The sequence below is a fragment of the Eumetopias jubatus genome, unplaced genomic scaffold (assembly GCF_037043125.1).
Source record: "Eumetopias jubatus isolate StellerSeaLion01/CBP00866 unplaced genomic scaffold, mEumJub1_p1.0 scaffold_6, whole genome shotgun sequence".
Classification (NCBI taxonomy): domain Eukaryota; kingdom Metazoa; phylum Chordata; class Mammalia; order Carnivora; family Otariidae; genus Eumetopias; species Eumetopias jubatus.
This window is the reverse complement of record NW_028274812.1, coordinates 26,527,215-26,541,799: the sequence shown is the minus strand read 5'-3', so window position 1 is coordinate 26,541,799 and position 14,585 is coordinate 26,527,215.

Here is a 14,585-nt window from a genome sequence, read left to right as displayed (position 1 = left end):
CAATGCTTTTTTTTCTAAGATCTGCCACCACATCCTCCATTGCCTCAGGAATAACAAGTGTCTACTGGGAAAATACATTTCCTACTCCGGGAGGAAATAGCTTATACAATCAAAACAATTACAGGACCAGAATAATAAGTACTGGCAAGAACTGGAAGAACATGTGTGGGAGCATATTTCGAGAATGTTCAATCAGGGTGGTGGTAAGGGGAAAGAAAATAAATCTGCATAGTGGGGAACTTGTTGACATTGAAGCATTCTCCTGTGACTTGGGGTTATGCCTCCTGGAAAGGAAATCTCCAGTCATCTTTTTGCTGCTGAGATAGGCTCCTGAAGGTTGACCAGACAGATTTCTTGCTGTAAATGAGGTTGAGAGGCCAGAACTACTTTGGCAGAATAGTGAGGAAGGGGTCTTAAGGCTCAGGGAGATAAAAATGTTAAAACAGATTTGTTACACTTATTACATATGATTAGAGAACCCTTGATCTGACTATATTCCCCAGGCAGCCCTAGAGAGCACTGATTGCACTAGGGGAATGAGAAATGCACCAAGAAGTTTGCAGTGGGTCATTTAAGAAACTCAATGACACATTTCCTCTATATGTTGAAGAAATGCAGCCTTGAAATGAGCCTTCAAAAGAGATGATAGAATTCTAGAATGGCAGAGGCCAGGGAATGGCACCTACCAGCAGAGTCAATATGGACATAACTACTATAATATACAGCAAGGCTGGAAGGGCAATCAAAGTATATTTGTCTACAGAAATTGTGTTGATGATTAATAGATTATGATATTCCTAGGAGCAAGACAGATATCCAATCAAGGTGTTACTTGACTTACTCACCTTGTAAGACAGTAACAACGAACACAGCAACAACAACAAACAACTGCTGAGAAGATTGACAACAGCTACAATATGGAAAAATATTGTGGTCTCTCATCCATTTTTAAACTAGCTCATAGACTGGAGCCTAGGATAAAAGGGGATTATGGGTCTCTTTGAGGAAGGACTTTAGAATACCTCCTCAAGTTTGCACAATAAATATTCTCCCAATCTTGCAGCCATTACCTATAGAAACTGAACACTGGAGAAAGGAGTTTTCCCAGACTTCTTGAGGACTGTTACATAATAGGTTCTGAACTGCCACTGAAACAATCAAACCCCAAATCCCATCATAGACAACTGGGTAGAGACAAGACTTATGGATGTCAAGTGATAAATGGCAGAAGTCCATGTTACTGAGCCCCAAAATGCTGCAGAATTGAATCTTGAAGACACAAAATAACTTATTTTGTGGTTATCTTCCCAGTTCCCCAGTGTGATATTTGAATGGATGCATTTATCATTTGGGAGAACGTTCACACTCCCTGACCAACTGTGTGAAAGTCATCATGATAAGAAGGGCTATGAAGAAATCCTTGAAAATGACCCCTTCCATCCCCACTAGAGTCAAACTGCCAAGACAGTAAATCAAACATGTCCCAAGAAGAATTTCAGGAATTCACACAACTTGCAAATATTTAAAGGATGCTGTAGTGTTGGTTTCCATCACATCCCTGTTTAATTTACCTGTATGACCTTTGCAAAAACCAGACAGATTATGATGGTTAATGGTGATATATCAAACTTAACCACTCAGTAGCTCCAACTTTAGCTGATGGGCTGGACATAATATCTTTAAAATAGAAGATCAATATAAGCTCTGGTATATGGTATACATACAGCTCTTGATCTTACAAACATGTTTTTTTCAATATCCAAGAGTAAAGAGGGTCAAAAAAGTTTACCTTTACATGAGAAGGATGGTAGTACATTTTGCTCTCTTCACTCAGGGCCATATAAAGTCTTCTGCTTTCATCGTAAGATTGTCTGCAAAATTCCTGATCATCATGACATTCTCCAGAAAATCAAGCTGGTATGACATCATAAGGAGACTTGGTAAATAGAAAGTGACAAGTACTCTGGATGCTCTAGTAAGACCCCTGCATGCCACAAAGATTCAGAGGCCTGCTACTTGTGTGAGACTTTTAGAGGTCCAGCAGTCCAAGATGTCACAGACAGGCCACCTAAAGAATAGGACAAATCATTGTACCTTGCACTACGAGTGCTAGGAGGCACAGGGCTTGGTGGGCCTCTTTAGATTTCAGAGGCAGCATCTATTGAATTTAGGAATACTCTTCCAACCTAATTATTAAGCAATTCAGAGGGCTGCTAGCTTCAAGTGGGGCCTAGAAGAAGAGAAAGTGTATTAGCAATTTTAGGTCACTCAAGTCATATGCTAACGAAGAAGCAATAGTATTAGAAGTATCCTTGATATGTAAGGATTTAAAGATATTAGGAATCACTGGCAAACCTCAATAGAAGAGTTGCAACTCAGACCCTAGGATTATGGTGCAAACTGGTGCTTTGGTGGCAGAGAACTAGTTGTTATTTGAAAAGAGGCTCCTATAAATAAAATCTTAAAAAAGAAAAGAAAAGTGGCTCCTGGTATGCTAGTAGGTCTCAGTATAGACTGAGCTCCTAACATGGGGCATCAAGCAACTATGCAACCAAGGCAAGCCATCATGAATTCGAGATGATAAGACTCATCAAACAGTAAGTTCAGATAGGTTTAGCAGTCATCTGTCATAAAAGGTAAGTGATACACACAGGATAAGGTCTAGCATGGCCCCAGGGTTCAGGTAGGTGACAGAAACAGGTGGCCCAAGGTCCCCTACCTCCTACTCCTAGTACACTAATGCCTCACTTCATACCTCTGGCCAACTGACGGGGGAAGATAAAACTCAGGCTTGGCTGTCAGACAGGTTCCCTCACTATGTGGAGTGAGAGCCCAAAAGGCACTGCTGCTACACACAGCTGCACACAAACAGATGGGGGCAAGTCCTCCCAGAGACAGAGCTCTCTGTGCCAATGAGATCTAGCATTTTCTTTGACTACGTATGTAGACAACAAACCACACTAAGACTGACAATATCTGTGACATTGGGGTAAATAAAAATAATAAATACGTTCATGTTATTTATGGCTATCACTACTTTGAAATTGTCAGTTATTTGTTACTACATATTTAAGTCATCAATAAAGAAGCACACGTTTACTGTATATTAATATAAGTAATTTCTTTTATAATCCCATGTATTTTATCTTATGCATTTAAAAGCACTATTTTGAGGAGTCCACTGGCTTCACCACATTGCTACCGAGGTTATAGCACAAAAGTAACTGAGAATCAGGTCCAGAAAAAATCTCACCCAGCAGTGTCTACGGGCATATGTAGGGATAGTCATGCCGAAATTGTCTATCACACGGGGAGCTATGTATCCATTGCTAGAATGGATAAGTTAAATGCTGTAGTTTTATACTATGGACTACTATAGATAAACATACTAAAACATGAATTCATCTTCAAATCACAGCATCGAGTGAAAAAGAAAAGGGACACAGCAAAATCTATGTGGTCTACACAGCACCGTGTAATTCAGAAAAATTTAAAATAGTTGCACACATAAAACACTATATGCATTTCTATATTTATATATTGAAAGAACACATATGCATTCAAGAACCTGTATTACAGGTCTCAGTATTAGAGTCATACTCTAGAGTAGGAGCCCAGGGCCAGGGGTAGGTGTAGGACAACAGGGTTGGGGAAGGAGGTTGGAAAACAGAAAAAATTAGCTACCATATGAGAGGGGCCTTAAATGAAGCAGTAAGGAAGGTGAGCCATGAACTGAGAAGTATGCATAGTTCATCCTGCTGATTCAAGTTCAAATAAACCAAAGACCCCCGCCATGAACAAAATGCAAAAGCAAATGAAAAGCTAGGGAAAATATGTTAAAAAATTGGCAAAGAGTCAATTTCTTTGATACAGAAGAAGCTTTCAGCCATCAACAAGGACAATAAACAGATTTTTTAAATAGGCAAAAAATTAAAGCAGGCAATTAATAAAAGAAGACACACATATAAAACAAGGAAATGTTTAAGCTCACAAATAATACAAGGTAAAATCTCCTTGTCAAGGAAGGGGAAAATCTAACCTCTCAATCCCTGCTAGAGGGGGAGGGAAATGTGGTACAAATGTTCTGGAGGGAAATTTGGCCTATATTTAAAATGCCATGAAAATCTGCTCTAAAAGCCTATAAATCCTTGTCACAGCACTTTCACATTTAGAAATATATCTTAAGGAAATAATCAAGTCTACAAAATTTAGTTAAAAAGTGTTTACTGTAGCAGTGTTTCTTATAACTGAAATGAGAAAAGGTGATTAGATCTCAGCAAAGTGAACTGTAATACATTCATATTATAGAATAAGATGATGTTCCTGAAGTAGCATCAATAAGATGGGAATGTGTTTAAATACAGTAAAGTGGAAAAACATAAAATTCGTGTAGTAGGAATAATTTTGTGATTTAACATTTACATATAGTATTTTGGATCATAAGAGTTTCACATTCATTAAAAGGATTTGGAAAACAAAGATCAAAGAACACAGAAATCACCCAAAATTTCACCAAACAGATATATTCAGTTTATAGTTTAATGTTGGTTATATGGAGGAGAATCTAATGTAAACAAATGGAACAAAAACATGGTCTTTGGGAACGCAAATGTCAAATTTAATTTCTAATCCGAGTATTCACAAATGAGTAAACCCAATATGTACTATTTACCTTTTATGATGGATTACTTCCTGCACCCATCTGAACTTTGACAAAGCTAATAATGCAGAAAAACTGAGATGCAAATAAGGTAAAAATTTCCAAATACGGATTAGAAAACAAATCCGATTGAAAAGACGTAGAAAAAAATGAATGGAATAAGAGCCACCTTTAGTTAACATTGATTTTTAAACTTTTATCTAACCACCACAGGCCCTCAAGTGCCCCAGTAAGAGGGCACAAGTTAAAATTCAAAGCTTGGGCTCTGGAGACTCACTGCCTAGGGTTGAATCACCATTCCACTACTTACAAGCACTAGGTCACCTGGCAACACAATGTCTCTGTCCTTTGGTTTCCTCAGAATGGGGATGATAATGGACCCTACTTTGGGGGTTGTGAGGTGAAATGAGATAATATATGTAAAGCATTTAGAACAGTTGCTGGTTCTTAATGAGCACCCTGTAAATGTTAACTACGGGCTTTACAAACATTAGTCAAGCAATGGGACCACCTTCTGAAATAGCTATCTGAGGGGCACCTGGGGGGCTCAGTCGTTGAGCCTCAGACTCTTGATTTTGGCTCAGATCATGATCTCAGGGTCATGAGACTAACCCCCGGGTTGGGCTTTGTGCTGGGCATGGAACCTGCTTAAGATTTTTCTCTCTCCCTCTCCTTCTGCCCTCTCCCCCCCCCACCCCTGCCCCACTGTGCACCTGCTCTGTTCTCTTTCTCAAAAAATAAATAAAAATAAAATAACTATCTGAAAGCCTTCACATCATGTGTATTGAATAAATGACTCAGTATGAAGCTACACACATTACATTCTTGTCTTTCAAGTTTGCTCAGGAGAGTTTTTTAATACCAGTATAAATACTCATGGTCACTATCAGAACTTTATTAAAGCAGAGAATGACTGCCCTACTGGTTAGAGGCTGTGTGTGTATATATGACATCTCAAAGTCAATATACAGTGTCTCAGTGGATTAACTCTCCCCTCTCCTTCCTGGATTCTTAGAATTGGGATAATGATACTTTCTATGCTCAATATACCTTTTGATGTTGACCTATCAAGATATTTAAGGCTTGATAGCCATCTTCTCAGAACTTAAAAATCACTTAAAAGGATGATGTCAAAATACCTAAAAAATAACTAAGCAATCCTAGTATATTAATTTTCTTTTTTTTTTTAAGTTGGCTCCACGCAGGGCCTGAACTCACGACCCTGGGATGAAGACTTGAGCTGAAACCAAGACTCAGACACTCAAACAACTGAGCCACACAGGTGCCCCAATTTTCTATTGTTGCTGTAACAAATTACCACAAATTTAGTGGCTTAAACAATACAAATTTATTATCTTACAGCTTGGGAGATCAGAAATCCGAAATGAATCTCTACCATGAGGAACCTAACATATTCATAGGTTTCAAGGATTAGGACATGGACATCTTGGGGGTGGGGTAGTATCCTCTGTATAATGCTCCTAGTAAATGATAATGATCAAGTGAAGTAAAGAAATGGTACTTGATAGGAATTTGGTGGAGTCTAATGTCACTGCCGCTGGGGATGGTCAGGGAAATCTTAAAGGAAAAGGTAGGTTTCTTCTGGTCCTAAAAGCATAGGTTTAAAAGTGGAAGGGAGGGGGTGCTGCCTGAGTGGCTCAGTCGGTTAAGTGTCCTACTCTTGATTTCAGCTCAGGTCATGACCTCAGGGTCAAGACCCCATAGGGCTCTGCGCAGAGTCTGCTTGTCCCTCCCCCTCCCCCTGCTTGCGCGCTCTCTCTCTCACACACATAAATAAATAAAATCTTAAATAATAATAATAATTAATAAAGGTGGAGGGGAAGGGTTCCAGATGAGAGCAAGAATAAGAACAAGGTCTGGAAAATGTAAGAAATGAAGTGGAGGGACGCCTGGGTGGCTCAGTCGGTTAAGCGTCTGCCTTCGGCTCAGGTCATGATCTCGGGTCCTGGGTTCGAGCCCCACATCGGGCTCCCTGCTCGGTGGAGAGTCTGCTTCTCCCTCCCTCTCTTCCTGCTGCTCTGCCTACTTGTGCTCTCTCTCTATCTCTCTGTTAAATAAATAAAATCTTAAAAAAAAATGAAGTGGAATCAGGAGACAAGAAGTAGAATATTCTGGCTAAAGCAAAGGTTCACAAACGGGGAGAGTGAATGGGAACCAGAAAGAGAGAAGGACTGAGGACTTTCATACTCATCCTTTCCCAAAGCTAATTGACCCCAAAGTGCTTTTTATAATTATGATGTATTCATGGATGACATCAAAAGTTAAATGCTTTTTACTGTAATAACATCTTGATAAAACACCATCAGGAAATCAGTAGATACAGTGCCTGCCTGAATTAAAGTAGGCAGCCAAAACTGTCCCTCAGATGAACAGCAAGAAATGATCAAATTTGGCTCTTGCCCCATTTTTCACTCATCCAGAGAAAAATCAAAGCTGCTTATTAAGAACAAATGATATCTACTATTAAATATCTCTCATATTTTTAATATATAAAGTAATATGCATAAATATTAAATGAGAAAGGGTTCTTTTTCCCCATAATGTGGCCACTTGATGTTGAGAGTCATGCTGCAAGTCAGGTCCTCATATCAGGTGCTGCATCAAGTCTACTCCTTCATTTTGTCCTCACAAAACAAAGCTGCATTTCACAAGGTGCGTCAGAGCAAAACAAATATTGCATAGATTGCGATATCCAAGTACTTTTGAAAGAGGCTGTTACAAAAATCACTGCATATTTTCAATAGTTCACTTCCAGACTGGTAATTTTAGTTTTTTATTACTTTCTTAAAAAATGTATTATGTATATTGGTTAAAAAAAAACAACAACAAACAGATTTCTAACTGTACGAAAAGGTTGAGAGTGAAAAGCCAGGTTCTCCACCTGCTACCCTTGAGCCATGTTGTCCTAGTGCACCTCCCCCAGAGACCACAGCTTTTGTCAGTGTTTCAAGTGTCCTTACAGACAGTATCTTTACACCCCAAATGGTAGCATATTCCAAAAACATTCCCCTATCTTACTTTTGTCATTCACTTTCCAGCTTTTTTAAAAAATTTTTTAAGATTTTATTTTTATTTATTTGACAGAGAGAGAAAGAGGGGAGTAGCAGAGGGAGAAGCAGACTCCCCGCTGAGCAGGGAGCCCGATGCAGGACTCGATCCCAGGACCCTGGGATCATGACCTGAGTGGAAGGCAGATGTCGAACCGACTGGGCCACCCAGGTGCCCCTCACTTCCCAGTTTTTTAAAAACTGTTGGTGCCATTTGTTCAGCTTCACTTTGAAGTATTTAGAGATTTGCTTTTGGATTCAGAAAGTGTGAGACACCCAAGATGGCTATTTTTTTTTTTAATTGGCCTCTTTCGGCCTCAGATTTGTGGAAAATGAGTGTAGTTAGAAAAGTTTAATTTATAGTAGAAATAGAATAACATCATAAATACGTGTGGCAGATGGAAAATGAAACCACCATTACTACCACTAACAAATCAGAAGAAACTAGTGATTAGGAGGTAATGAGGTTTGAAGCTCTTGCCCAGATAAGAAAGAGAATATTCAAGATTCCACATAGAAGGAGGTGCCTAAAAGGAATAGAGAGGAACCAGGTTAGAATAGGGATAAGTGGTAAGGGGGACGTTCTTGTAAGGGCCTACGTCCTAATTTGCCCACCCTTTTGAGAATCAAGTGAAAAGCCCAACTTGTGAAACTCTCTTGTGAAATTGCCCCAGCCCTTCCTTAGGAAGTTATCGTAGACCAGTACACCCTGCCGTGCTGGTCCTGGGCAGATGGAAAGGATGGAAAGGCCAGGGAAAAGTTCACTGTGCTATCCCATTTCTTCCCAGATTCCAGAAGACAGGAGACTAAAATTCAGGGTAGTGACAGTGAACAAGGCCAGTGGGTGACCTGAAGCATCACTGAGGATGGTGGGAAAGACACACGGCACCAGACAAAACAAAGGCAAGAGGCAGCCCACCTAGCAGCTGAGATAGTCTGCTAATCGGCTTGGGTTTGAGTCAACACACTACAATCTACTGATCCAAATCAAGTTATCCTCTTCATGACTCAGTTTCCTCATCTATGAAATGGGACTGGATATCTAAAGCAGACTTAAGACGAGTGTGAGTGTTAAGTAACAAAATATGTGTTAAAAAGCTTGGAGTGGTGCTGGGCATATTGTGAGTGCTCCAAACCTGTGCCCCAGTGATGAGAGCGGTGGTTTTCAAAGTGATCTCAGGCCTGGGGCACCTGGGTGGCTGAGGCAGTTAAGCCTCTGACTCTTGATTTCAGCTCAGGTCATGATCTCACGGTCATGAGATCAAGCCCTGCATCAGGCTCCGCGCTCAGCAGGGAGTCTTCTTGTCCCTCTCCCTTTCCACCTCCCCCACTTGCGCTCGCATGCACTCTCTCTCTCTCTCTCTCAAATAAATAAATAAAATCTTCAAAGTGATCTCAGGCCTACCTGGCTCTAGGCACTGGCCACCTCCTCACCCACCCCCGTCCCCACCAATGCTGTCTCTCAAACTCGCCAGGAACCACCTGCATCAAGGTGTTCACATGTGTAGCCTCCTATGCCTCTGACGTGCCTCCCATGGCTCACTCCCTCAACTGTCCATGGCATCTGCACTGTAGGATTCTCCTGATGACCCAAGAACTTCCCCCACTTCTCTTCTCTGCTTTATTTTTCTCCATAACACATCTCACTATCTCCCATATATCATATTTTTCCTATCTCTCCTCCCCACCCCACACTCTCCCCCTCAATGAATTGTAAGTTCTGTGAGAGCAGATATTTCTGGTTTGTTTAGTGATGCATCCTTGATACCCAGAACAGAACTGGCATACCATAGGTGCTCAATAAATGCTCCTTGCATCAATGAATGAATATTTCCCGGTATACCCATTCTTCAAATTAGGCACATTTATACATGTATATTTCTTCTAATTCTTGTTGTTACAATGTTGCAATGAACACTGTGTGACTGTACCTAGAAGTAACACATCTGTATGAGAAGTAACACCTCTGTGCTAGAAGTAACACGTCTGTGAGTGTACCTAGAAGTAGAACTACTGGAAAAAAAAAAAAAGAAGTAGAACTACTGCACCATGCATTAAGCACATCGTTAATTTGCCAGATATATTGCCAATCAACACTCCAAAGTGGACTTTACTATATTCCCGTATGCAGTGTGAGACTCCTGTTTCACATTCTTGGCAACATCCAACATTGTCAGACTTTTCAGTTTTTGTGAATTCAATGGCATTTATTTAATTTTAGTTTACATTCACCCGATTACTGGTGATTTGAACATCACGTATTTGTTGATCATTTGGATTTTCTCCTTTGTGAATTACCTGTTCGTATCTTTTGTCCACATGTTTTATATATTCTGGATCCGGTCTTTTGTCTGTTACACGTGTGGCATGTAACTTCAGTCTCTATTGTCTTTTAATTTTTTAAAAGTGACTTTGGTTGCACAGAAGTTGGCACTCCAATTCTTAAACAAAGATTATCCCCTGCTAATAATTTTAGAGGTGTTCAGAAGTTTTCTTACATATACAGAATTTAAAATACATTTTAAAAAAAGTTTTTCTGCAGGCATCTAATTCTTCAGTAAGATCTATTACTGACTTACAGAATGCCCCAGTGTTCCATGGCACAGATTTGGAGAGCTGCTTCTCTAAGAAGTAGGGACAGACAGAAGGCTTCTGAGCAGGGCAGAAACCTGATGGCAACAGAGAACACTAATACTGTTTTCTTATTGTTAATGTGGGCAAGGCTGCCTCTGCCATATTCAGTTTGCACAGCTGTTCAAAAAATCTTGACTGATTTATATGGCTAAATTTATCACTCCATCCGAAGGTCTTGTTTTATCAAGACATTTGACTAGGCTGACATCATTCTGCAGGCTTTGCTGCCAAAGACCTTAATAGGGTCTAGGAAACTTCTAAAATACTTTATTGGGAAATCTCTATGTCTAACTTCATGTATGAAAGCTTTAAAGCAGCTATAATATTCTGTCTATTCTAAAAGACTTAACATTCTGGGATTAAAGTCATGGGACTCAGTCTGATATGTTCATTTTAGTTTCCCTAAATGTCTGATGATTACCAGCTATGCCTAAACTCTAGTGTGACAGAGGAGACTTACAGCCCACATTTCCTTTCCTCAGATTGTCAAGGAAACATTCTAGAACCCTTATCAAGTTTGATCCTTTAAAGATAGAAACAGTATGAAGCTACTTCTTGTAACTCAATTCTGCTCCTCTTCCTTCTCTCTCAGTTACAGTCTCAGGTATAAACAAATGTTGATAATTTAAATGATGTTTAATTTCCTCAGTGTTTCCCACCTTCTACTCTTCTGGCTTCTATTTATCTTAACTCAATTCTGAATTCTAGATTACAGGAATTAAGAGTAAAGTTGTTGAAGCACTGTTAGTTGGATAACAAATATAATTTATTCATAGCAACAAAAATATGCTATTAAAACATCAACTAATTTAACTTAGAGACTATTACCTTTTCAAATGCCATAATTATTGATAATGTTTTCATGAAAGGAATTATTGAATATAATTTCTATGTCATCCAACCAAGACAATTAATGTGACAATAACTAAGGACAGGAGATAAAACTAAAGGCATATTTTTAAAGCATTCAACTTAAATGCCTATACCTCCACGTATATATAAAGGAAAATAATTTTATGATAAACTAATAAACAGAAAGGAGCAATGCTTAGGTCTGTTTCACTATAGAGTACTTGTTTTAGATATTTTGTCACCATCTTGTAAACCTCTCTCTTTTACGTAATAAAATAGCATCAACTAGGGGCACCTGGCTGATTCGGTTGGTAGAGCATGTGACTCTTGATCTGGGGTCCTGAGTTCAAGCCCCACATTGGATGTAGCGATTACTTAGGAAAAAGAGCATCAATTATTTTCCTCTGCTGATAGATTTAGCTACTAAGAGATTATAGTTCACAAAAAGATCCAAAGTGTAAAGTTAATTTTAATACTGTAGCATTTCTTATTCCAGGAACTTGTCTGGATCTTTGAATTTCCCTTCATTGTGTCCTAATATATGTTATGATCTCTCTCTCTCTCTGTCTCTCTCTCATCCCATCTTACAATTTGGCCCCACTGTTTGTAGCATAGATTGGAGGGGCACTCCTACATCCTGGGAGAGTTTAAGTGATAACTGGAAAGGGTAGGGAAGTCTCTGCAAACAACATATGGAAATTCTTAGATGTGATGTATACTCCAAATAGCATCACCTTGAGAAAAATCTCCCACTAAAATTGAAAAATTTAATCATAAAAGTCTGCTGAGTTACAAACAGAGCTTGAAAACATTTTTCTTTTTTCAGACGCTAATAAGTAGTGAGTCAATCTTGCAAAATTAGAAAACAAAACTAAAAATATTTAATATGAAAAAAATGTTCCCTTTTCTTTTTCTATAGTGTCCTCTTCTAGTGACAAATTGAAACAATAGCATTTATCAGTATGGTTATGTAACACATTTATAAGTGACACCGAGATTTGGGAAGAGCAGAGTATGAAAAGGGGGAGAAATTCAAGGTTTTACAAGAAAGGATGTAAATAAAATATTAGAGAAGTGTATAGAAGAAAAGAATAATAAAATTTTTGGCAGTTATGACTGATATATAAGGTATTGACTAAAAGAAAAAGATCTGGAACTCACAAATTTTTTTTTCAAAAAGCTGTGATATGGGAATATATTAATGGCATTACAGCTTAAAAGAACTATCAGGTGATCCTCCTTTTCAGAGTCGGTAAAATAAATCCCCAGCCATCACACTTGTTATTTGAGGAACACAGCAAGATCCTGTTTACCCTCTTTCGGTCTAGTGTTGATTTCTCTCCTACTTGGTCTGAAGCTCACACTACCAGAGCCACGCCTTTAGGTTACATAATGTATATAGGGCATTGGCCCAGAGTATACACTTGCACCCAGTGATAGTGAAAACGTTCTCCTTAGCATGGATTCTCTTGTCAGATCACACAGTCGCGGATGGATTCCAGCCCGTCCCCCGCCCTCTCTTCTGCGGTGTTCCTGTTTCTTTCAGACTGTAACTCAGACTGTGGGTATCGGAAAATGAATAGGATATAGTCTTTTTCCTTTAGGAGTTCCTTGTCTGGCAGAAGACACCAACAGGAAAACAAATACAATGCAACATGATACATTTTCGACTACAATTGACAAAGGTTGAAAAGAATAATACCCAGCATTAGCTAGAAGGTAAGGACACAGAGCACGGAAACACCATTGCTAGAAGCTGGAATTGGTACCAAGTTTCCGGGAGGACATGTGGTACTATGTGCCAAATACCTTAAACAACAACAATAACAACAACAACAACAACAGCAAGCGAATACATTTCACCTCAGCAGATCCTGAGAGCTCAAGATTCACCCTAAGGAAACCACCAGACAAGTTTGTAAAGATGTTTGCACAAATATATATAGTGAAGCATTTGTTGTAATGGTAAAATACTACAGTGTCCAACAACAGGTGATTGGTTAAATGAATTTTGCCACATCCATACAACAGAATATTGCTATCACCATTAAGACAGCTACAGATTTATGAAGTGAATAAAAATGTTTTTGATATATTTTTGAGTGAAAAGCAGGTGATAAAGTATCACACCAATGTGATAAAAATGGCATTTAGTCCCCGTGGTCTTACTCTGCAAAACCCGTAACTCCAGTCTAATCATGAGAAAAAAATCAGACAAATTCCAACAGTGAGACATCTTACAGTATCTCTGACCAGTACTTTAAAACTGTCAAGGTCAGGCACCTGCGTGGTGCAGGTGCGTTAAGCGGCTGCCTTCGGCTCAGGTCGGGATCGAGTCCCGCATCGGGCTCCCTGCTCAGCGGGAAGCCTGCTTCTGCCGCTTCCACTCCCCCCCCCCCGCTTGTGTTCCCTCTCCCGCTGTCTCTCTCTCTATCAAATAAATAAATACAGCCTTTAATAAGAAATAAATAAATAAATAATAAAATAACACTGTCAAGGTCATCAAAGCAAGGAAGTCTGAGAAACTGTCAGAACCAAGAGGAGTCTCAGGCGACATGACAAATAAATATAATATCCTGGATGGGATCCTGCAACAGAAAGACAACACTAGGTAAAAACTAAGGTTATCTGAATAATCTGTGAACTTTAGTTAAAATAAGTGTATCAATACTGGCTCACTAATTACAACAAATGTATCAATTAATGGAACATTTAATAACGCGATTTGAGAACTTTGCAATTTTTCTGTAAATCTAAAATGTTCTCAAAAATATATTAATAAAAACTAAATCAGCTTTCAAGATATATATTTATTATATATGCATAGGGAAAAGTGAGGAAAGCTATACCTCAAGGTGTTACTTTTTTTCAGTCAGATTTATTGAGGTATAATTTACATACAGTAAAATGTACTTTTCTTCGTGTATAGTTCTGTTAATCTTAATATACACAGTCATGTAACAACCACCATAATCAAGATACAGGACATTTCTATCAGCCCTAATGCCCTTTGTAGCCCAAACTCTGGCAACCACTGTTCCTTTTGCCTTTGCCTTTTCCAGAATCCATATAAATGGAATCATACAGGATGAACTCTGTTGATTAAAATTGTTTTTTTCCCCCAGAATGTGGGACTATGGGTAATAATTTCCTTTTTCTTCAAACCTTGCTTATTTGCATTTTTAAGTTCTCTATGATAGACATAACTTTTGCTATTTAGAAAAATAAAAGTAAAACATAATTGTATAGTAAGTGAGGAGATAATGCTACTGGAGTACTGATGAAGAAATTTTTGCTTAAGATATTTAAGTTGCAGAATTATTTTACTAAAGAGTTAATTCTGAGCAGCAGCAGAAGTTAAGAGGTGGGCT